The sequence below is a fragment of the Balaenoptera musculus genome, chromosome 2 (genome assembly GCF_009873245.2).
Source record: "Balaenoptera musculus isolate JJ_BM4_2016_0621 chromosome 2, mBalMus1.pri.v3, whole genome shotgun sequence".
Classification (NCBI taxonomy): domain Eukaryota; kingdom Metazoa; phylum Chordata; class Mammalia; order Artiodactyla; family Balaenopteridae; genus Balaenoptera; species Balaenoptera musculus.
Window position 1 is genome coordinate 151,504,784 of NC_045786.1, and position 22,626 is coordinate 151,527,409.

Genomic DNA, 22,626 nt, shown 5'->3' on the forward strand with positions numbered 1-22,626 from the left:
AGGCACTGATCAGGATTCTGGTGAGCTAGGCTGCACCACATAGAGAACCTGGGCAGACCTGAGAAGCCTAAAAGAAAAGCCAGACCTACATTTCTGATGTTAGGATTTCAGATCCAATCCCTGCATGCCTGCTGAGAAGTCCCAGAGAAAAGAGAATGGATGCAAGAGATGGGGCCCGGCCTTCTGGAGCTGGAACTCTTTAACTTTGTAGAAAAGACATATCAGAAGAGAAAGCCCCAAAGGGCCTTGGAGAATAAGGCCTTGCCTTCTTTCTTTTTTTTTTTCTTTTTTAATAAATTTATTTATTTTTGGCTGCGTTGGGTCTTTGTTGCTGTGTGCAGGCTTTCTCTAGTTGCGGCGAGCGGGGGCTACTCTTCATTGCGGTGCGCGGGCTTCTCATTGCAGTGGCTTCTCTTGTTGCGGAGCATGGGCTCTAGGCATGCAGGCTTCAGTAGTTGTGGCACGTGGCCTCAGTAGTTGTGGCTCACGGACTCTAGAGCACAGGCTCAGTAGTTGTGGCACACGGGCTTAGTTGCTCTGCAGCATGTGGAATCTTTCCGGACCGGGGCTTGAACCCGTGTCCCCTGCATTGGCAGGCGGATTCTTAACCACTGCACCACTACAGAAGCCCCCAGGCCTTGCCTTATTTCTTAAGGTCAGGAAGGGTGGACCAGACCCCTCATTGCTGGAAACCCCCAGACAGCATTAAGGGCCAGTGGACTAGTTTTTTCTCCTCCTTGGGCAATGCCTATGGGATTTGGAGGTCTGTGGGGCCTGGAGGGAGGGCATGGTAGCCTTGGGGTCTAGAGCCCAAGCAGTATGTCTAGTGGTGCATTTGTACCATGAGGAAGTTGAGGGTCAGAGAAGTTGTCACTTACTCGACCAAGGTCATTTGTTTAGTGAGTGGAGGAACCAGGATTTGAACTCTTGAATTTGGGCTACAAGCCCTAGTGATTTTTCCACTGTACTCCCTGGCCTCTAGCAACCACCATCTCATTCTTACGTGGAGACTCAGTTCTGCTCTGCTGGGCTTCCTCTGGCAGGAACATTGCCATTAGAACCTGAAAAAGAACCCCCAAATAAATTCCTTCCATTGAGTGTTTGCTCAGGGAAGATATCAATGTCCATGAGGTTGTCTGGCTCATGGTTTAGGAAGCCTCTGGTTATAAATGGAGATAGTTCTGCTAGATGGGGCTTAGATTACATGTCTATTTCACCTCATTGTTCCTCCTTGAAAGCTCAAAAGATCCAAATGCCCATGCTGTTCCCTAAAAGAGGGATTGGGGTTTATTTTGGAAAAGGGGTCTATTTTAATCTAAAGGACAGGGGCTCCCTGTTCTGCGGCTGTGCTCACTTATTTCCACTCTGCACTCAGCAAAAATTTAATATTCTCTAAACAATAGGTGACTCAGCCTTTGCTAAATCTTAGGTGAAATGGATTTAGCAAGCAAAGAGAGAAAATGTCTTTTTTCCCCATTTTTCCTAGTCCTGTTTGATGATAATTCTTAGTGCTCTGTGCTCCTTTCATCCAAAGATCTGTAATTAATTAAGCCTCACAGCTTCCCTGACAGGTAGAGAAGTACGAGAATGTCCATTTAAAACCAATCCTGTTTGATACAGTAGGGCTATTACTAAGGCTCTTTAAAAGAAAAACCTCCCTATTGTGAAACTTCTTTTTAATAGAGTAAATTAAGGGAGAAAGGGATGAAGTAATTTTGCCTAGGATGCCTGTTCAGTTATGGCCACGGAGAGAGCCCTGAGTTTGGAGCTCTGATGCCCTCTTGGGTTAGACTAGGTATATAAGTTATAGTCGCAGAGCAAATTACCAAAAAACATAATGGCTTTAGATCACAGCAAGCATTCATTATCTCATACAGTTTCTGTGGATCAGGAATCCAGGTGTGGCTTAGCTGGGTGGTTTTCGCTCAGGGTTTCATAGGTAGCAGTTAAGACAACAGCCAGGCCTGCAGTCATCTGCAGGCTTGATTGGAACTGGAGAATCCTCTTCGAGGATGGCTCATTTAGATGCATAATGAGTTGGTGCTGGCTGTAGGTAGAAGACCTCAGTTTCTCGTCATGTGGACTTTTCTAGAAGGCTGCTTGAGTGTCTTAATGCTATGGCAGCTACATCTCCATAGCATGTGATCCAAGGAGGCAAAGGTAGAAGTGGCGCTGTCTTTTATTACCTGGCCTTGGATGTCACACTCTCTCATCTCCTCAATGTCCTATTGACTACACAGTTCGGCTCTTCATTGTGGGAGGGGACCACACAAGGGCCTGCTTGGAGGCCGGCTAATATTAAGAATATTAAGCATGAGTTCATCTGTGATATTATTGGAATACCCTCTAAAGAAACCAGCTTAGAGGACTAAACATCACACATCTGATAAGAGAGAGTGAGAGACAGGGAATGATACAGTTAACTTTCTAGTTATCTATAGATTTAGAATAAATCACTGCCGTTATTCATAGTCATGGGTAAGTGATTAAGCCTATATTGAAGTATACATGACTGTGGTGAATCTTTTATCTTTAGGAGTTTGGATATTTGTCCCACACCTTATACTGGATCACTGGTTCCCCATTGTTGGTCTGTGGACCTGTGTTGTGTTAACTACTAAAAAGCAACCAAAGTGTTGTTAAAAATACAGATACCAGGTTTCTACTCCTAGGGATTCTAAGTAAGTACCTTTGGGACCCACTGTTCTGGCTCCTCTTATCAGGCAGTGGTAGGCTTAAAATTTGTTGCGTGAGAATCATTATTAATGGCAGCCATATTTGGTTGCTTAATATCTATTCATGATTTTTTTTCCTGACCTCAGAAAACCAACTCAGAATTGGGCACCCAGTTGCTAAGGGCTGGAATTGATAGTTACCAAATGTTTCCATGGCCATATTGTTAAAGGTGGCACCTGTATTAGAAAGCTCCCATATCGTAAGGGCTGCTAGAGAGATAGATAGAGGGTGGGGCTGATGTCCAATAGTGACAGTTTGAAAGGCCATCACTATACTACTGTATCAGCATATGCAAGGACTAGTCTCCTTACATGTACAGAAATACTGTCACATCCTGCATAAATCTTAGTCTGGTGGTTCTCAAATATTAGTATCCAGAAGAATCACTTGAGGAGTGTTAAAAATTACAGATCTTCAAGCCTACCCCTGGATTTTGATTCGGTGGGTCTAGGACACCTGAGATGGTCTTGCTATAAGTGGTCTGGGGACCACACTTTGAGATACATTGTCCTAGGCATGACTTAATTTAACTGCAGTCTACTGACTTCATATCTATTTAACCCATAGCAGCAGGAGTTTAGTCTGTAGAATGGCTGGCATGTAAGGGGTTGCTTTATAGACTTTGCATGGATGATATTTACTAGGTGAATTGCTGACATGCATGAGGGGTACAGTGAGGTCTGGACAGGTATGGAAGGGCATTTTATTAGCATTATTTTTGTAGATGTTTACCTTTCTCCCAGATGATAAGCCATTAGAGGTAGGATCTAGATGCTGTATAATTTTGCAGCTCCCATAGAGGCTAGCATGGTACACTACTTGCAGCAGTCTCGCAATAGGTGTATTATCACACGGGAGCAAGTTCATCTGAGGTGGCTAGGAATTCTGGATGGGAATTAATCCATTGCAGCCAGAGCACGTTGCATGTTGTGACTGCTTTAAGTTGAGTTACTCTGGAGTATTGCCAAGCTCTCCTCTCACCTCCTTCTCTCTTCCAAGTATCTCGAGGTAGATAGCAATAGTGAAACCATCATAGTATGGTTTGTGACTTTGGAGAGTGAAACTGGAATAAAAGCTAAAGAGTTGAATAGAGCACAGCCAAGGCCTGCAAATTACTGCTGATGAAGGACAGGGCAGACAGAGTATTTCAGCCATATTGAACATCTCTACTTCAATCAGCCAAGAGCATCTGGGCATGCCAGGGTAGCAGACACAGAGACAACAACATGGTCAAGAAAAAGACCCTCAGTGGCAAATAGCAAAGGAGCAAGTTGCTTGTGAATTGCTTAGGGAAGACAAAGGAGGGAAAGAGACATGCTACGACTATTGGCTTCATTTAACAATAATTTATTGAGCTGCTACCATGTGCCAGGACATGTTTTAGGTGCAAGGGATATTCAGGTAAACCAAACAGACAAAGAAGCTTACATTTTAGCAAAAGATATAGATAGTGAATAAATACATAATACAATGACACATCGTCATTAGTGCCAGTAAGAAAAACAAAGCAGGGAAGGGAATAAATACTAAAGTTAGAGTAAATATCATTCCAAAGTAAAGGGCTTTGACATAATAATGATAATAATAATAGTTACTGTTATAATAATTATGATAATAATTATAACAAATCTATTCAATTAATATTTATTGAGTAGATAAATGTGCCTACTGTGTGCCACGCACAGTGCTGGGCAATGGAGATACAGTGGTAAGACAAGACACATCTCATGATTTCATGGTACCTTTTTCTTTTTAAGGCATGAAAAAGACCATAAACAATTAAACAAAGACACCCAAGAAATATATGATAGTGATACCCAGAGACCTAAAATAAGGAGAACTGGTAGAGTAACTGGGGAGGCTAGGCTAGTTTAGTTGAGGGAATTCCTCTCCAAGAAATGATATTTAAATGGAAATCTGAATAACAAGGAGGAGCCAGCTGTGCAGCTGAACATCCCAGGCCAAGCTGGAAGGGCACCGGGGCAAAGGTCCTGGGCTCTGCAGGTCAGGGTATAGCAATAAGGCCAGTGTGCCTTTATAAACCTCAGGGGATTGGGAGACTGGTTAAAGTAATTAAGGAGAAAAGTAACCTTCTTTCATAGATCTGACTTTGAAAGCCAATATAACTCCTAGAAAACTATTTGTCTTTCCAGTTAAATATTGCCTGGTTCTTCCATCAGAGACAGGTATAACATTTAAATCAATTGATTGGTAATGTAAATTTCTTCTTGTAATTAGTTCTCTTTTCTCCAGTACCCTCCGAGAAAATCCAAAATGCAGGACAAGCATTATTATAATAAAATTTCATTAAATAGTACAATTAACAAAAATATCATACCGCGATATACCAGTTATTAAGTGTGTTGACTCAGATAGTTACTGGGAATTTGTGGTTAATATTAGTCTGTAGATCCATTTATCTTCTGAAACACCTTTGATACAATGCTTCTTTTCTTGGCTGGTGTTTGAGATCTTGGGGTGTACTTTTTCTGTGGCTAGCTTCCCAGCTACCTGAACTTTGGAGCAGCCAGGGAAGTTCCCTCAGCCCTTAGCTGTCTCTACTTCCGCTTCCTGGGTGCTGCCATCTCTTTCATCCCTGTCCAAATAGTAGGTTTGTGTACCCTGGTCTGCTGTCCATCTAGGGTACATGCATCACCTAAATCCTCTTTTGTGCCTCTAGGAAAGGAGACAATTCCTTTTGTAGGTGTTCACCATATTTTTCTTTTCCCTGTTGCTATTCCTGTGCTGTCTAGAGAATCATTCCTCATACCACTGGGTCCTCTTTTACCCAGTTAATCACAGAAGAGATTCTGCTCACTCATCCTCCACATTTCACACATCTCTAAAACTCCATTCTATTTACACTGGTTATAGAAATAAATGTGAAGACCGAGGGGATAGATTGTGTTTGCATAGAAATTTACTTACATGCTAAGAATGCAATGAAAATCTTTAATGTAAGCTCACTGTATATTTGAGTGCCATGTATATTTATTCTCCAAAATATACTTAGTAACTTTCCCATTATGAATCACTAAGCCGTATGCTTCTCCAAAGAAGGGAGCACGATTTCTCAAAAATACAGTATTGTTTTTAGAATGAAAATTTAATATGTTTCATGATGAATTCAAATCAGCTTTGAAAGTCTGCACTACCTCAGCCTTGACCAGCTTTAAAATGCGAATGCTACCCATAAGGAACAAGTGTCTTTTCAATTATAAAACTTGAATTTCAAGATTTGTAATGGTTTCTAAGATAAAAATGTTTAAATATATCTGAGAAATATTTCTTAAATTCTAATAATAATTAAACAGGACAAAAGCAGAGACTTGAAGGCAGTAACAAGAGCAAAGACTGAGTTACAAAAACTAAAATATATTTAATTTTCACAGAAGTTTCAAGACGCACTAGAAGCATTAAGGTAGGGACACAGTCCTCTCTCTGTCTCTCTCTCTCTCTGTCTCTCATACACACACACACATACACACATACACACATACACACACACACACACACGAGTCAATATGCTTTCTGATCTTTGAGAATTAGGCTCAACTTAGTTATTGAAATTAGAGATAGGATGCCAATCTTAGTTTTGCTTTCTAACTTGGAGAATATATCTGAGAAGCCAGAATAATGATTAAATGTTTTCGATGTTTTATAAAATAGGTGTAATGAGAGTCAAATATTTATTGGATTTCTGCTCTGTGCTTTTTGCCAGAACTGTGCTGTGGCTGTGAGGGATATAAAAGAACTAGAAGGTGTGGTGTCTGCCCTTGGGAAGTTTACCAGAGAGTTGGAAAGAAAAAAGCGACTTTACATTACACAACTTGAACACAATACACGCCATTATACGAACTTAAGCATTCAGTAGTGCAGTGCAAGAAACAAATAATGACAGGAATCAACAGAAAGGAACGTTATTAATACTGGAGGGGCCGACAAGGAACACTTCATGGAGGAGGAGGCATATAACTGGACTTGGAGGAAAATGCAGGACTTGGCATCATTTTCTTTTTAGTGTGTAATAATAATAACTCATTTTTATTATAATCATGATTAGCTGTCTGTCAGCTCACAGACTACAGGATGGAAAAGCATGACAAATCCCCAGGGTAACAATGTTTTAGAGTTCTTTTTTAAAGGAGACAGAAGGAAGAAAGAGAAAGCCTTTCTAAGAGCCTAGGCTTTGGGGAAAAATGTAGGAGGTGCAGAAGAGAATTAGTGGGTAATGCTTATCATTTTGTACAAAGTAACCTTGACACAAATGGGGCAATTTAAAGGAGGATAAGTGACTCCCAGCCCACTCACCGAGGTTGATGGAGGAAATAATCATGGGGTTGATGGCAGATTGGAAAGAGAGTGCCCGGGGTAGCTTTCCCCGCCTCCATTATGTGTGTCTCTCATCTAGAGGTAGGGAGCTCATAGCTGAAAGAAATTCAGTGCTTTCTACTTTAAAATCATCTTAGGTAAGTAACTTGATCTAACAGCAAATTGGATGCACCTCTTTTCCCTCCTCTCCCAAGCTCTATGCAGAGATGTGAGGGTCATTATACCACTGACATCCAAGAGGCTGAAGTGAACAAAACAGGTTAGAGAAACCGAGATAACCGTGAATAATTTTTGGATGACAAAGCAGTGTGTTACAATGGGTGGGTAGGGGTGTGACTATTCCTGTGCTTCATGAGTGAGTAAAGTAGTATTGTTGGTGGTTTTCAAGCATGGCTACCCATTGCAATCACTTGGGGACCTTTAAAAATTACTGATGCCCAGCCCCTCCCTCTGCCCCAGAGACACGGTTGGTCTGAAAAGTGGTCTCGGCAGTGGATTTTCTGAAGCTCCCCAGGTCATTCTAAAGTTGAGAACCACTCCTCTAAGTGTTGATGTAAATGAACTGCATCTGGACAGCTTGTTAAACCACAGACTTCTGGGTCTTACCTCCAGAGTTTCTGATTCTGATTAGATCTGGAATGGGACCCAAGCATTTGTGGTTCTAAAATGTCCTCAGGTGACTCTGTTGCTGCTGGTCTGGGGACCACACTTGGATAAACACTGATACAAACTATTGATGCTGAATCAGGTCCAGGTGATGCTAAACATTTCCTAAAGTTTGGCCCTTGAACATACTTGTGAAACTGCAGATTCTGAGTACCTCCCTCTACCCACTGAATTAGAATGCCTGAGAACCTGCAATTTAAATGAGAACTCCAGGTTTTTATCTTGGTTTCTACCACTTGTGAACTACTGTATAGCTTAATAGTTTTGTTTTGTTTTGTTTTTTTGTATCTTGCTTCAAATACTATTTAACTACATAAGTTGAATGTGTGACCCTATAAGGATTTTGGTCATTGTTTTATGCTATTTTTATGGGAAAAACTCTATAGAATGGATTCTATTAGATTCTCTGAGGTATTAATAGATCACACCTGAGGGAAAAGGCTTTATTATGGGGCTTATGGTACAATAACAGACACACCTGTTCATGTAGTGGCAGCAATCCTAGCTGTATGTGAGATGTTTCAGCAGTAACGTCCTTTTTCTTTGTCCATTTGTCTATTCATGGGCACCTAGGTTGCTTCCTTATCTTGGCTATTGTAAATAAATGCTGCCATGAACATAGAGGTGCATATATCTTTTCAAATTAGTGTTTTCATTTTCTTCGGATAAATACTCAGGAGTGAAATTGCTGGATTGTATGCTAGTTCTATTTTTATTTTTATTTTTTTGAGGAAGCTCCATACTGTTTTCCATGGAAAACAGTGGTTGCATCAATTTACATTCCTACCAACATTCACGAGGGTTCCTTTTTCTCCACATCCTTGCCAACACTTGCTATTTGCAGAAGTGACTTTTAAAACCATGCTTTGCAAATTCAACATAATTAGGTAATTGTACTCAACACAGGTAGTGTAAAGGTTTGAGGAGCATCTTTCAAATGTTATAAGATATTAGAATTACCAGCAGTACTTGTTAAGAGTCCCAAGTCACAGTTCCAAAGAGTCTTTTTTTTTTTTTAATTACAACATAAATGCTTTAATTTTTCAGATATAAAATGTAAATTTCTTCCCTGGGAATCAGAGTTGAGATTAAGGATTGCATATTGCTAAAATATTGTGTTGTACCAGGAATGTTTAATAATAGCTAATAGTAGTTATTTATTTAGCCCCCCTTTTTTTTTTTTGGTGGGGTGGGACTTCTTTTTTTTGGGTTTGTTTTTTTTAAACATCATTATTGGAGTATAATTGCTTTACAATGGTGTGTTAGTTTCTGCTTTATAACAAAGGGAATCAGTTATACATATACATATGTCCCCATATCTCTTCCCTCTTGCATCTTCCTCCCTCCCACCCTCCCTATCCCACCCCTCTAGGTGGTCACAAAGCACCGAGCTGATCTCCCTGTGCTATGCGGCTGCTTCCCACTAGCTATCTATTTTACGTTTGGTAGTGTATATATGTCCATGCCACTCTCTCACTTTGTCCCAGCTTACCCTTCCCCCTCCCCATATCCTCAAGTCCATTCTCTAGTAGGTCTGTGTCTTTATTCCCGTCTTGCCCCTAGGTTCTTCATGACCTTTTTTTTTTTTTAGATTCCATATATATGTGTTAGCATACGGTATTTGTTTTTCTCTTTCTGACTTACTTCACTCTGTATGACAGACTCTAGGTCCATCCACCTCACTGCAAATAACTCAATTTTGTTTCTTTTTATGGCTGAGTAATATTCCATTGTATATATGTGCCACATCTTCTTTATCCATTCATCCAATGATGGACACTTAGGTTGCTTCCATGTCCTGGCTATTGTAAATAGTGCTGCAGTGAACATTGTGGTACATGACTCTTTTTGAATTATGGTTTTCTCAGGGTACATGCCCAGTAGTGGGATTGCTGGGTCGTATGGTAGTTCTATTTTTAGTTTTTTAAGGAACCTCCATACTGTTCTCCAGAGTGGCTGTATCAATTTACATTCCCACCAACAGTGCAAGGGGGTTCCCTGTTCTCCACACCCTCTCCAGCATTTGTTGTTTGTAGATTTTCTGATGATGGCCATTCTGACCAGATGATATCTCATTGTAGTTTTGATTTGCATTTCTCTAATGATTAATGATGTTGAGCATTCTTTCATGTGTTTGTTGGCAATTTGTATGTCTTCTTTGGAGAAATGTCTATTTAGGTCTCCTGCCCATTTTTGGATTGGGTTATTTGTTTTTTTGATACTGAGTTACATGAGCTGCTTGTAAATCTTGGAGATTAATCCTTTGTTAGTTGCTTCATTTGCAAATATTTTCTCCCATTCTGAGGGTTGTCTTTTTGTCTTGTTTATGGTTTCCTTTGCTGTGCAAAAACTTTTAAGTTTCATTAGGTCCCATTTGTTTATTTTTGTTTTAATTTCCATTTCTCTAGGAGGTGGGTCAAAAAGGATCTTGCTGTGATTTATGTCTTAGAGTGTTCTGCCTATATTTTCCTCTAAGAGTTTTATAGTGTCTGGGCTTACATTTAGGTCTTTAATCCATTTTGAGTTTATTTTTGTGCATGGTGTTAGGGAGTGTTGTAATTTCATTCTTTTACATGTAGCTGTCCAGTTTCCCCAGCACCACTTATTGAAGAGGCTGTCTTTTCTCCACTGTATATGCTTGCCTCCTTTATCAAAGATAAGGTGACCATATGTGCGTGGGTTTATCTCTGGGCTTTCTATCCTGTTCCATTGATCTATATTTCTGTTTCTGTGCCACTACCATACTGTCTTGATGACTGTAGCTTTGTAGTATAGTCTGAAGTCAGGGAGTCTGATTCCTCCAGCTCCATTTTCCTTTCTCAAGATTGCTTTTGCTATTCGGGGTCTTTTGTGTCTCCATACAAATTGTGAAATTTTTTGTTCTAGTTCTGTGAAAAATGCCATGGGTAGTTTGATAGGGATTGCATTGAATCTGTAGATTGCTTTGGGTAGTATAGTCATTTTCACATTGTTGATTCTTCCAATCCAAGAACATGGTATATCTCTCCATCTATTTGTATCATCTTTAATTTCTGTCATCAGTGTCATAATTTTGTGCATACAGGTCTTTTTTCTCCTTAGGTAGGTTTATTCCTAGATACTTTATTCTTTTTGTTGCAATGGTAAATGGGAGTGTTTTCTTAATTTCACTTTCAGATTTTTCATCATTAGTGTATAGGAGTGCAAAAGATTTCTGTGCATTAATTTTGTACCCTGCTACTTTACCAAATTCATTGATTAGCTCTAGTAGTTCTCTGGTAGCATCTTTAGGATTCTCTATGTATAGTATCATGTCATCTGCAAACAGTGACAGCTTTACTTCTTCTTTTCCCATTTGGATTCCTTTTATTTCTTTTTCTTCTCTGATTGCTGTGGCTAAAACGTCCAAAACTATGTTGAATAATAGTGGTGAGAGTGGGCAACCTTGTCTTGTTCCTGATCTTAGTGGAAATGGTTTCAGTTTTTCACCACTGAGGATGATGTTTGCTGTGGGTTTGTCATATATGGCCTTTATTATGTTGAGGAAAGTTCCCTCTATGCCTACTTTCTGGAGGGTTTTTATCATAAATGGGTGTTGAATTTTGTTGAAAGCTTTCTCTGCATCTATTGAGATGATCACATGGTTTTTCTCCTTCAATTTGTTAATATGGTGTATCACGTTGATTGATTTGCATAAATTGAAGGATCCTTGCATTCCTGGGATATCCACTTGATTATAGTGTATGATCCTTTTAATGTGCTCTTGGATTCTGTTTGCTAGTATTTTGTTGAGGATTTTTGCATCTATGTTCATCAGTGATATTGGCCTGTAGTTTTCTTTCTTTGCGACATCTTTGTCTGGTTTTGGTATCAGGGTGATGGTGGCCTCATAGAATGAGTTTGGGAGTGTTCCTCCCTCTGCTATATTTTGGAAGAGTTTGACAAGGAGAGGTGTTAGCTCTTCTCTAAATGTTTGATAGAATTCTCCTGTGAAACCATCTGGTCCTGGGCTTTTGTTTGTAGGAAGATTTTTAATCACAGTTTCAATTTCAGTGCTTGTGATTGGTCTGTTCATATTTTCTATTTCTTCCTGGTTCAGTCTCAGAAGGTTGTGCGTTTCTAAGAATCTGTCCATTTCTTCCAGGTTGTCCATTTTATTGGCATACAGTTGCTTGTAGTAATCTCTCATGATGTTTTGTATTTCTGCTGTGTCAGTTGTTACTTCTCCTTTTTCATTTCTAATTCTATTGATTTGAGTCTTCTCCCTTTTTTTCTTGATGAGCCTGGCTAAAGGTTTATCAATTTTGTTTATCTTCTCAAAGAACCAGCTTTTAGTTTAATTGATATTTGCTCTCATTTCCTTCATTTCTTTCTCATTTATTTCTGATCTGATCTTCATGATTTCTTTCCTTCTGCTAACTTTGGGGGTTTTTTGTTCTTCTTTCTCTAATTGTTTTAGGTGTAAGGTTAGGTTGTTTGTTTGAGGTGTTTCTTGTTTCTTAAGGTAGGATTGTATTGCTATAAACTTCCCTCTTAGAACTGCTTTTGCTGCATCCCATAGGCTTTGGGTCATTGTGATTTCATTGTCATTTGTTTCTAGGTATTTTCTGATTTCCTCTTTGATTTCTTCAGTGATCTCTTGGTTATTAAGTAGTGTATTGTTTAGCCTCCATGTGTTTGTATTTTTTACAAATTTTTTCCTGTAATTGATATCTAGTCTCATAGCATTGTGGTCGGAAAAGATACTTGATATGATTTCAATTTTCTTAAATTTACCAAGGCTTGATTTGTGACCCAAGATATGATCTATCCTGGAGAATTTTCCATGAGCACTTGAGAAGCATGTGTATTCTGTTGTTTTTGGATGGAATGTCCTATAGATATCAATTAAGTCCATCTTGTTTAATGTATCATTTAAAGCTTGTGTTTCCCTGTTTATTTTCATTTTGGATGATCTGTCCATTGGTGAAAGTGGGGTGTTAAAGTCCCCTACTATGATTGTGTTTCTGTCGATTTCCCCTTTTATGGCTGTTAGTATTTGCCTTATGTATTGAGGTGCTCCTTTGTTGGGTGCATAAATATTTACAATTGTTATATCTTCTTCTTGGATTGATCCCTTGATCATTATGTAGTGTCCTTCTTTGTCTCTTGTAATAGTGTTTGTTTTAAAGTCTGTTTTGTATGATATGAGAATTGCTACTCCAGCTTTCTTTTGATTTCCATTTGCATGGAATATCTTTTTCCATCCCCTCACTTTCAGTCTGTATGTGTCCCTAGGTCTCTTGTAGACAGCATATATACGGGTCTTGTTTTTGTATCCATTCAGCCAGTGTATGTCTTTTGGTTGGAGCAGTTAATCCATTTACATTTAAGGTAATTATTGATATGTATGTTCCTATTAGCATTTTCTTAATTGTTTTGGGTTTGTTATTGTAGATCTTTTCCTTCTCTTGTGTTTCCTGCCTAGAGAAGTTCCTTTAGCATTTGTTGTAAAGCTGGTTTGGTGGTGCTGAATTCTCTTAGCTTTTGCTTGTCTGTAAAGCTTTTAATTTCTCCATCAAATCTGAATGAGATCCTTGTTGGTTAGAGTAATCTTGGTTGTAGGTTTTCCTCCTTCATCACTTTAAATATGTCCTGCCACTCCCTTCTGGCTTGCAGAGTTTCTGCTGAAAGATCAGCTGTTAACCTTATGGGGATTCCCTTGTGTGTTATTTGTTGTTTTTCCCTTGCTGCTTTTAATATTTTTTCTTTGTATGTAATTTTTGATAGTTTGATTAATATGTGTCTTGGCGTGTTTCTCCTTGGTTTTATCCTGTATGTGACTCTCTGTGCTTCCTGGACTTGATTAACTCTTTCCTTTCCCATATTAGGGAAGTTTCCAACTGTAATCTCTTCAAATATTTTCTCAGTCCCTTTCTTTTTCTCTTCTTCTTCTGGGACCCCTATAATTCGAATGTTGGTGTGTTTAATGTTGTCCCAGAGGTCTCTGAGACTGTCCTGAATTCTTTTCATTCTTTATTCTTTATTCTGCTCTGCAGTAGTTATTTCCACTATTTTATCTTCCAGGTCACTTATCCGTTATTCTGCCTCAGTTATTCTGCTATTGAGCCCTTCTAGAGAATTTTAAATTTCATTTATTGTGTTGTTCATGACTGTTTGTTTGCTCTTTAGTTCTTCTAGGTCCTTGTTAAACGTTTTTTGTATTTTCTCCATTCTATTTCCAAGGTTTTGGATCATCTTTACTATTATTATTCTGAATTCTTTTTCAGGTAGACTGCCTATTTCCTCTTCATTTGTTAGGTCTGGTGGGTTTTTGCCTTGCTCCTTCATCTGCTGTGAGTTTCTCTGTCTTCTCATTTTGCTTAACTTAGTGTGTTTGGGGTCTCCTTTTTGCAGGCTGCCGGTTCGTAGTTCCCGTTGTTTTGGTGTCTGTCCCCAGTGTCTAAGGTTGGTTCAGTGGGTTGTGTAGGCTTCCTGGTGGAGGGGACTAGGGCCTGTGTTCTGGTGGTTGAGGCTGGATCTTGTCTTTCTGGTGGGCAGTTCCACATCGGTGGTGTGTTTTGGGGTGTCTGTGGCCTTTTTATGATTTTAGGCAGCCTCTCTGCTAATGGATGGGGTTGTGTTCCTGTCTTGCTAGTTGTTTGGCATAGGGTTTCCAGCACTGCAGCTTGCTGGTCGTTGAGTGGAGCTGGGTCTTGGCCTTGAGATGGAGATATCTGGGAGATTTTTGCCATGTGATATTACGTGGAGCTGGCAGGTCTCTTATGGACCAGTGTCCTGAACTTGGCTCTCCCACCTCAGAGGCACAGGCCTGGCGCCTGGCTGGAGCACCAAGAGCCTGTCATCCACACGGCTCAGAATAAAAGGGAAAAAGAAAGAAAGAAAGAGAGAGGAAGATAAAATATAATATAATATAATAAAATAAAGTTATTAAAATAAAAAATAATTATTAAACATTTTTTTTAAATAAAAAGAAAGAAAGAAGAGAGCAACCAAACCAAAAAACAAATCCACCAATGATAACAAGTTCTAAAAACTATACTAAAAAAAAAAAAAAGGACAGACAGAACCCTAGGACAAATGGTAAAAGCAAAGCTATACAGACAAAATCACACAGAGAAGCATACACATACACACTCACAAAAAGAGAAAAAGGGAAAAAAATATATATATCGTTGCTCCCAAAGTCCACCTCCTCAATTTGGGATGATTCGTTGTCTATTCAGGTATTCCACAGATGCGGGGTACGTCAAGTCGATTGTGGCGCTTTAATCCGCTGCTCCTGAGGCTGCTGGGAGAGATTTCCCTTTCTCTTCTTTGTTCGCACAGCTCCCGGGTTTCAGCTTTGGATTTGGACCCGCCTCTGCGTGTAGGTCACCTGAGGGCATCTGTTCCCGCCCAGACAGGACGGGGTTAAAGGAGCAGATGATTCGGGGCTCTGGCTCACTCAGGCCGGGGGAGGGAGGGGTACAGAGGAGGCGGGGCGAGCCTGCGGCGTCAGAGGCCAGCGTGATGTTGCACCCGCCTGAGGCACGCCGTGCATTCTCCCCGGGAAGTTGTCCCCGGATCACGGGACCCTGGCAGTGGCGGGCTGCACAGGCTCCCAGGAGGCACGGTGTGGGGAGTGACCTGTGCTCGCACACAGGCTTCTTGGTGGCGGCAGCAGCAGCCTTAGCGTCTCCTGCCCATCTCTGGGGTCCGCGCTGATAGCCGCGGCTCACGCCCATCTCTGGAGCTCGTTTAAGCAGCGCTCTTAATCCCCTCTCCTCGCGCACCAGGAAACAAAGAGGCAAGAAAAAGCCTCTTGCTTCTTCGGCAGGTCCAGACTTTTTCCCGGACTCCCTCCCAGCTAGCTGTGGTGCACTAGCCCCCTTCAGGCTGTGTTCACGCTGCCAGCCCCAGTCCTCTCCCTGTGATCCGACCAAAGCCCGAGCCTCAGCTCCCAGCCCCGCCCACCCTGGCGGGTGAGCAGACAAGCCTCTCGGGCTGGTGAGTGCTGGTCGGCACAGATCCTCTGTGCAGGAATCTCTCTGCTTTGCCCTCCGCACCCCTGTGGCCGTGCTCTCCTCCGTGGCTCTGAAGCTCCCCCCCTCTCCACCCGCGAAGGGGCTTCCTAGTGTGTGGACACCTTTCCTCCTTCACAGCTCCCTCCCATTGGTGCAGGTCCCATCCCTATTCTTTTGTCTCTGTTTTTTCTTTTTTCTTTTGCCCTACCCAGGTATGTGGGGAGTTTCTTGCCTTTTGGGAAGTCTGAGGTCTTCTGCCAGCATTCAGTAGGTGTTCTGTAGGAGGTGTTCCACATGTAGATGTATTTCTGATGTATTTGTGGGGAGGAAGGTGATCTCCATGTCTTACTCTTCCGCCATCTTGAAGCTCCTCTCCCAAAGAGTCTTAATCCTGGGTGGCATCTAGGAATCTCTAACAAAAATAAGTGATTCTGTTACAGTGGGTCTAAGAAACTCATTTTATGTAATAGTGGATTAGGGACTATGAAGGAGAAAAATTGTTTTCATAGTTGATCTGAGTTGCTGTTAAAGAATTTGCTATATATTGACTTCTTTTTTCAACCAATGTCCTGTTAGCTAAAATGTTAAAGTTCAGGATATATATTTTTAGGTGTGTGATATTATTCCCCCACTTGTCTTTTTACTTTCGTTTAGGTATTGTATGGCTTTGCTTTTATTTTGCTCTCTTTCCTCCTTTTATAGAGGAAATGGTTCAAATGAGGACCATGTCGAATTTTCATTTAGATGGATTTTCTTCCCCTTTATCTCCCTGTCTTTATCTACTCCTCCCCCCTTTTTCCTTATTGTTCTCTCTCTTCTCTTGCCCACCCTTCCTGGCATGAGTCCATGTTCCATCTTCAGTCTGGGCTGTCTTTCTTCTGTGACCTCTCTTTGTGGCCATTTCAGTGGGCAGGAAGGGAAGGAAGGTCACTGGAGACCTGTCAATCAATGGTCTCTCCCCAGGAGTGGGTGGGAGTGGCAGAAGGTGAGGAGGCCAGAAGGAAACCTTCACAACCTTTCCATGACATTTTGGTTAGTGAGTATGGGGTTAATAGAACCAAATAAAATGATTTTGTCACCAAAACTTAGGATTCATGGGTGAGAGGGAGACGGGTGCAGGGGTGTGTGTGAGAGGAAATTATACAACAATCAACATTTTGTCAGTGAATGAGGAAAACGTGTACAAAATGAATCTTAACTGATTTCAATGTGGTCAGTGAGTCCTACCAAGTTAACTCTCAAGTGCTTTAGATCACTGTGGATATGATGGGAGTATTTCTTTTTCTTTCATGTTTCAGACTTCCTTTACCCCCACCTACTAAAATGTTAGCTTTCACGGAAGAATCATCTCCCAGTCAGAAGCAAGGAAGGATCCGTTAGAGGAGGGACTTTTATTGATTGAGGTGATGGTTGAGGTGTGGCACCAAGGTCCGTTGTGGTTGGCTCATCTGTTGTCATGGAAACACACCGTAGTCGTAGAACCCAGGCACAGTCTGAGGGTTTTGGTCATCAGAATGGATGACCACAGTGTGTTTTCAATTGCACAGATAACAGGAGAAGTGATATATATTCTTTCCACTTTTCCTGTTTCACTCTGGGTTGCCTATAACCTGTAATAAGAGGTTTAGAGCTTAGTTAGTTAAAGCTGTTCTACCTTTCTATTTTTTGCTTTCCTTCTTGAGGCAAGTGCCGAAGTGGAACTGCCAAATCTGAACTAGGACAAAAAGCAGAGGGTGGACACAAACAGGTTCTGTATGAGTCCCTGTTGGGGGGTGGGGAAGAGAGATTCTCAAAGACTAAGATTTGTTATTTTGTTGAAATGTTTGCAGGCACGTGCACACACACAAGCACCCACACACGCTCCACAAAGGAGAGAGAGAGAGCAATATAGAGAATGAACTGTAGTGATCAGTTTTAAGGTAGATGAAGGGAAGAGTGAGCATGACAGCTAGAGAAGGGACAATTTGAGGGAGAGAAAATAGAGTCACGCAGAGAAAGTCACCTTCAAGGTGTCTGTCTTCATAACAAGAAGAATACTGGAGGTTTTTCTATGGAGGAAAACTGTAGAAATGCTCAGTTTAGGTTACTGCCCCCAACAGAAAGGGGGTTTCTTCCTACAACCTTCGAAGACATCTGACATTTTGCTCATCCTGCACCAGGACTCAAGACTCTTACTTTTCTATTATAGCATTCTTTCAGGAAATATCTGTTTCTTGAGGTTTCCTTTACTTTTTAAGGTATCTCCCCCACCCTTTTTCCCCCAGAGCCTGACTCACTTGAGTAATATATATTATCTTTGTAAACAAGGTGATAAAGTGATTCCTTATATCAAGGTTTCAACCAAAGGTTAAGCCCCATGAAACAGAGAAACCACGTATTTTTAAATCCCAATAAAATTTTTTGAGTTTTGACCAAAGTTATCATTTCATTTCCCACAAATGCAAAACTTTGGATGTATTTATGTCGGTGGACTACTGTTTCTTTTCCCAAACTCCAAAGTTCAAATAACTGGTATATTCTTATTAATTGGTATTTCCATTTTATAGATCAGGAAACCCTATTAAAGTTTTTGTTTTAAAGTTACTGTATATGCTGTGTCTAACTGTTATTTATATACCTGCTTATCATTCCCTTGTTCTGTCTGATTGAGGCAGAGAGTGAACCTTCTAATTCTTGGCTCTCCTATATACCCAGGGCTATGCCTGTCTCGTAACAGAGGCTTGATAAATGTTGTCAAACTAGATCATTTGTTTTGAGTTCGCAGAAGGAGACAATGAAATAGCTGGAGCTAGACCTCCGGCTCTGTCCCAAGCGTCTCGACTTGCAATCAGGAGTGGCAGTGTTGGGCACCCTGTAAGCCCTCAATGAATACCTGTCAATGGATTGAGGGCTGAACTGACTCCAGACCCTATTATATTCTTTAGTACTTGTCCCATATGCTTCAACACGGACTTTAGACCTTCCTGATTTGATTAGTCATATTTTGACAAAAAGAGTAGATAACATGACTACAGACATAGTGACCTTCTGGATTTGTTTCTGTGGATAACCTTGAGATAAGTGAATGAAGTTTCTTAACTGTTTAAAGAGACGTGTTAGAGTGACAGGCTTCATAGTTAGTCAGTATTGCCCCTTCACTCCTTTTAATGTCATTTCTCATGCTTTGCACTGGTTTCTAATCAATCTAGACTGTTACTCTGAGTTAGATGTTACCTTACTCCCCCGTTTTCTTTAGGCCATTTGGGTCTTTGTCCTTCTTCGATACGTTCTGTTACCACTCACTTCCCTGCATCCACCGCCACCACCAGCCTCTTTGACCCCTTCTCGTTTCCCCATAAGCTTTTTTATTTAAGTTCTTAATGTGCTAAGTCCTGTTTTCCGATGCCTGTTACAAACAGCATTTCTAGTGGTCCGAGGAAGCGTGAGCTCACTAAAAGATAATGAACTAACAATCATTAAAAAACAAATAAACAAAACCATGTTCAGACTTTGGTTTAAGCAAAAGAGCCTGAATGTATCTAGAACCGCTTCTGTGTGACTCTGTTTGAATATTTAGCAGGAAAGTTACATTTACAGTTAACCTGCTGCTCAACTTGTTGGGAATGAATTGGCGACTCTGAAATTCCTCTGTATTTCGTGTTTCTATTAGTAGTCATTCCGTGTCACAGCTGAGGTTTCCTTACTGCCTTCAGCATGGAGACTTGGCTATGGAAAGAATGAGCAAGCTTTCTGCCGACTGCATGTCATCGGTGAATCCAAGAAAGAATCCAACAAATCAACTAGTAATAATCTTTGCTATTTAAACTGTGTTCTCTATTTTCCATTGGCTCTCTGTTATATCTTAAAAAAATTCGGGCTTCCTTGGTGGCATAGTGGTTAAGAATCCGCCTGCCAAGGTAGGGGACAGCGGTTCGAGTCCTGGTCCGGGAAGGTCCCACATGCCGTGGAGCAATTAAGCCCGTGAGCCACAACTACTGAGCACGCGTGCCACAACTACTGAAGTCCGCATGCCTAGAGCCCATGCTCTGCAACAAGAGAAGCCACCGCAATGAGAAGCCTGCACACCACAACGAAGAGTAGCCCCCGCTCGCCGCAGCTAGAGAAAGCCCGCACGCAGCAACGCAGCCAAAAATTAAATAAATAAATTTATTTTAAAAACTCTCAAAAAAAAAATTATACAAAGGTAGAATTCACACAAAGAGGGATTCTGATCCCTGCTCTACAGATGAGAGGCAACCAAAGTTTTGCTCCCTTTCCAATAGAATAGAGAAATTAACAAAATTCAGGCAGAATTAGAACTCAGAATGTTCAGTGTTCTCTAGCCTTGAGAAATCCCAGGTGAGAGAGGAGGATATGAAACTCACTGGCTAAACTCTAAGTAGACAGAACTCTAGAGCTTTTAAAGGGAATGAGAGTTCATCTCATCTAACAATTTCATTTTGTAAATGGGGAAGTCAAGGCCCAGAGAAGTACGGCTGGCCAAGGAGGATGTGAACTAAATTATGGCAGTTTTAGTTCCTGACTTACTTAGACTTACCTAGACTTAGCTAGACTGCCAGGTGGATTTTCCAGTGCGAGCCTCCTTTTGAGGAAAGGCCAAGTCATTCTTTTTTTTGTTAACATCTTTATTGGAGTATAATTGCTTTACAATGGTGTGTTAGTTTCTGCTTTATAACAAAGGGAATCAGTTATACATATACATATGTCCCCATATCTCTTCCCTCTTGCATCTCCCTCCCTGCCACCCTCCCTATCCTACCCCTCTAGGTGGTCACAAAGCACCAAGCTGATCTCCCTGTGCTATGCGGCTGCTTCCTACTAGCTATCTGTTTTACGTTTGGTAGTGTATATATGTCCATGCCACTCTCTCACCCTGTCACATCTCACCCCTCCCCCTCCCCATATCCTCAAGTCCATTCTCTAGTAGGTCTGTGTCTTTATTCCCGTCTTGCCCCTAGGTTCTTCATGACCATTTTTTTTTTTTTTAGATTCCATATATATGTGTTAGCATACAGTATTTGTTTTTCTCTTTCTGAAAATGGGCAGCAGACCTAAATAGACATTTCTCTGAAGAAGATATACAGATTGCCAACAAACACATGAAAGAATGCTTAGCATCATTAATCATTAGAGAAATACAAATCAAAACTACAATGAGATATCATCTCACACCAGTCAGAATGGCCATCATCAAAAAATCTACAAACAATAAATGCTGGAGAGGGTGTGGAGAAAAGGGAACCCTCTTGCACTGTTGGTGGGAATGTAAATTGATACAGCCACTATGGAGAACAGTATGGAGGTTCCTTAAAAAACTAAAAATAGAACTACCATGCGACCCAGCAATCCCACTACTGGGCATATACCCTGAGAAAACCATAATTCAGGTCATTCTTTAATATGAACCAAGGTGTGCTCTTTGACAACCACCCTCCCACCTCCCCCTCCCCCCAAAAAAAAGCCATCATGTAGATACATCTCTGTCTGGATTCACTAAGCAGAGTTATTAACACAGGTAGAATGTAAGGAATGCAGAGTGTTAATACAGCTGCTGAATAATATGCTAGTGCCACAGAGTTTAATAATAGATAATAATAAATAATACCATTGGGGAATTACATAATTTAATTATAGAGTAAATGACAGGGGGAACACACGCACATTCACGGAAGAGTCTTTCTAATGGGAACACTTAGGTGATTCAGTTTAACTTGCCTCTTTAGCCCTTGGGCCTCTGCATCTGAGAGGTACGCAGGACATTCAGAGATGTGCCAAGTTGGGCCTTTAGTTGCTGTGGTGAAGTTGCGGGTTTCAGGGGCTGAGCCGGAAAGTACAAGGTGTGCTCCTTGGGCCGTTATCAGCTAATCCTTTTCATGCATTTATTACTTTCCTCCGTGCCATGACTGGGTATGAGTGAGGGGAGGGAGATGTGCCCAAGGTTGGCCGTTCTCTCCCATCACCAATCTTTGAAAATCATTGCACGTAAGGGGGTGGTGTCAGAACATTGAGCCTGAAGATGGCTGGAGTCTGGGAGTGGGGCTGTGGGTTGAGGGTGGTGACAGGAGGTGAAAGGTGTCGCCACGGCCATGGTCCAGTGAGCTCAACAGTGAGCTGGCTCGTGCTTCCCTTTCCTCATCTGCACTAGAGAAAGCCAGCTGCCAACCGCTCTTAAACCTGTATTCTCTCCCTAAGAGAATGGGATATTTCCCTCTTCCGTCTTTTAAAATAAGATAAAAAGCAGGGGGTGGGGAATTAATTAACGTCAGTAAATGAGGCATGGGATGCTTGTTCAGGTATGATAATGACTGTGAATTAGTGAAGAAGAAGCGGAATGGTAGAGAAAATGAAGTGTACTGGCACACTGCTTTGGGATGGACTCAGACACTCCTATAACGCATTAACTCTTCCTTTGCCTCATCCTTTGTCCTGCCTCTTGTCACTCTGGGCCAACCCTCCCACACCGCAAAGTCTCAAGGCTACAGTATTATAGCTAGAGGTTCCCAAAGGGAACCCCGCCTCCAGGAGAGCCTGGGGCCAGCTGGTGACAGCATACTCTTAGAATGTAAATAAAGAACTCCATGTTTACTTATTAAATTAATGAGGCCACAGCAAAAAGAAGCAATTGCTTTGTGTCCCCTGGTTAGGGGAACTGTAAAATGATTCAAGAAGGTAGTAAGCCAGCTAAAGGAAAGAAAAGGGAGTAGTTCCTTAGCAGAAGTTGCTCCCTCTCCCCCAAAGACAAGGTTTACCTTTAGACTGTCGATGACTAGTCTTCACCCCCTCTTCTTTTCCATATGTGCCCCAGGCTATATGTTGTTTGAAACTGGACATTCCTGTGTACAAGGCACTGTGGAGTGGACATAGCTGAATAGTGCATACTCTGTATAACGGAGTTTTCTCCTCAAGG

At 41.2% G+C, this 22,626-nt stretch overlaps 1 protein-coding gene across 1 annotated transcript in view; it reads left to right on the top strand.

The window, feature by feature from the left end:
• LOC118889935 (neurexin-3) overlaps positions 1–22,626 on the top strand; it is a 745,585-nt gene that overhangs the window by 215,166 nt on the left and 507,793 nt on the right. The window lies entirely within an intron of this gene.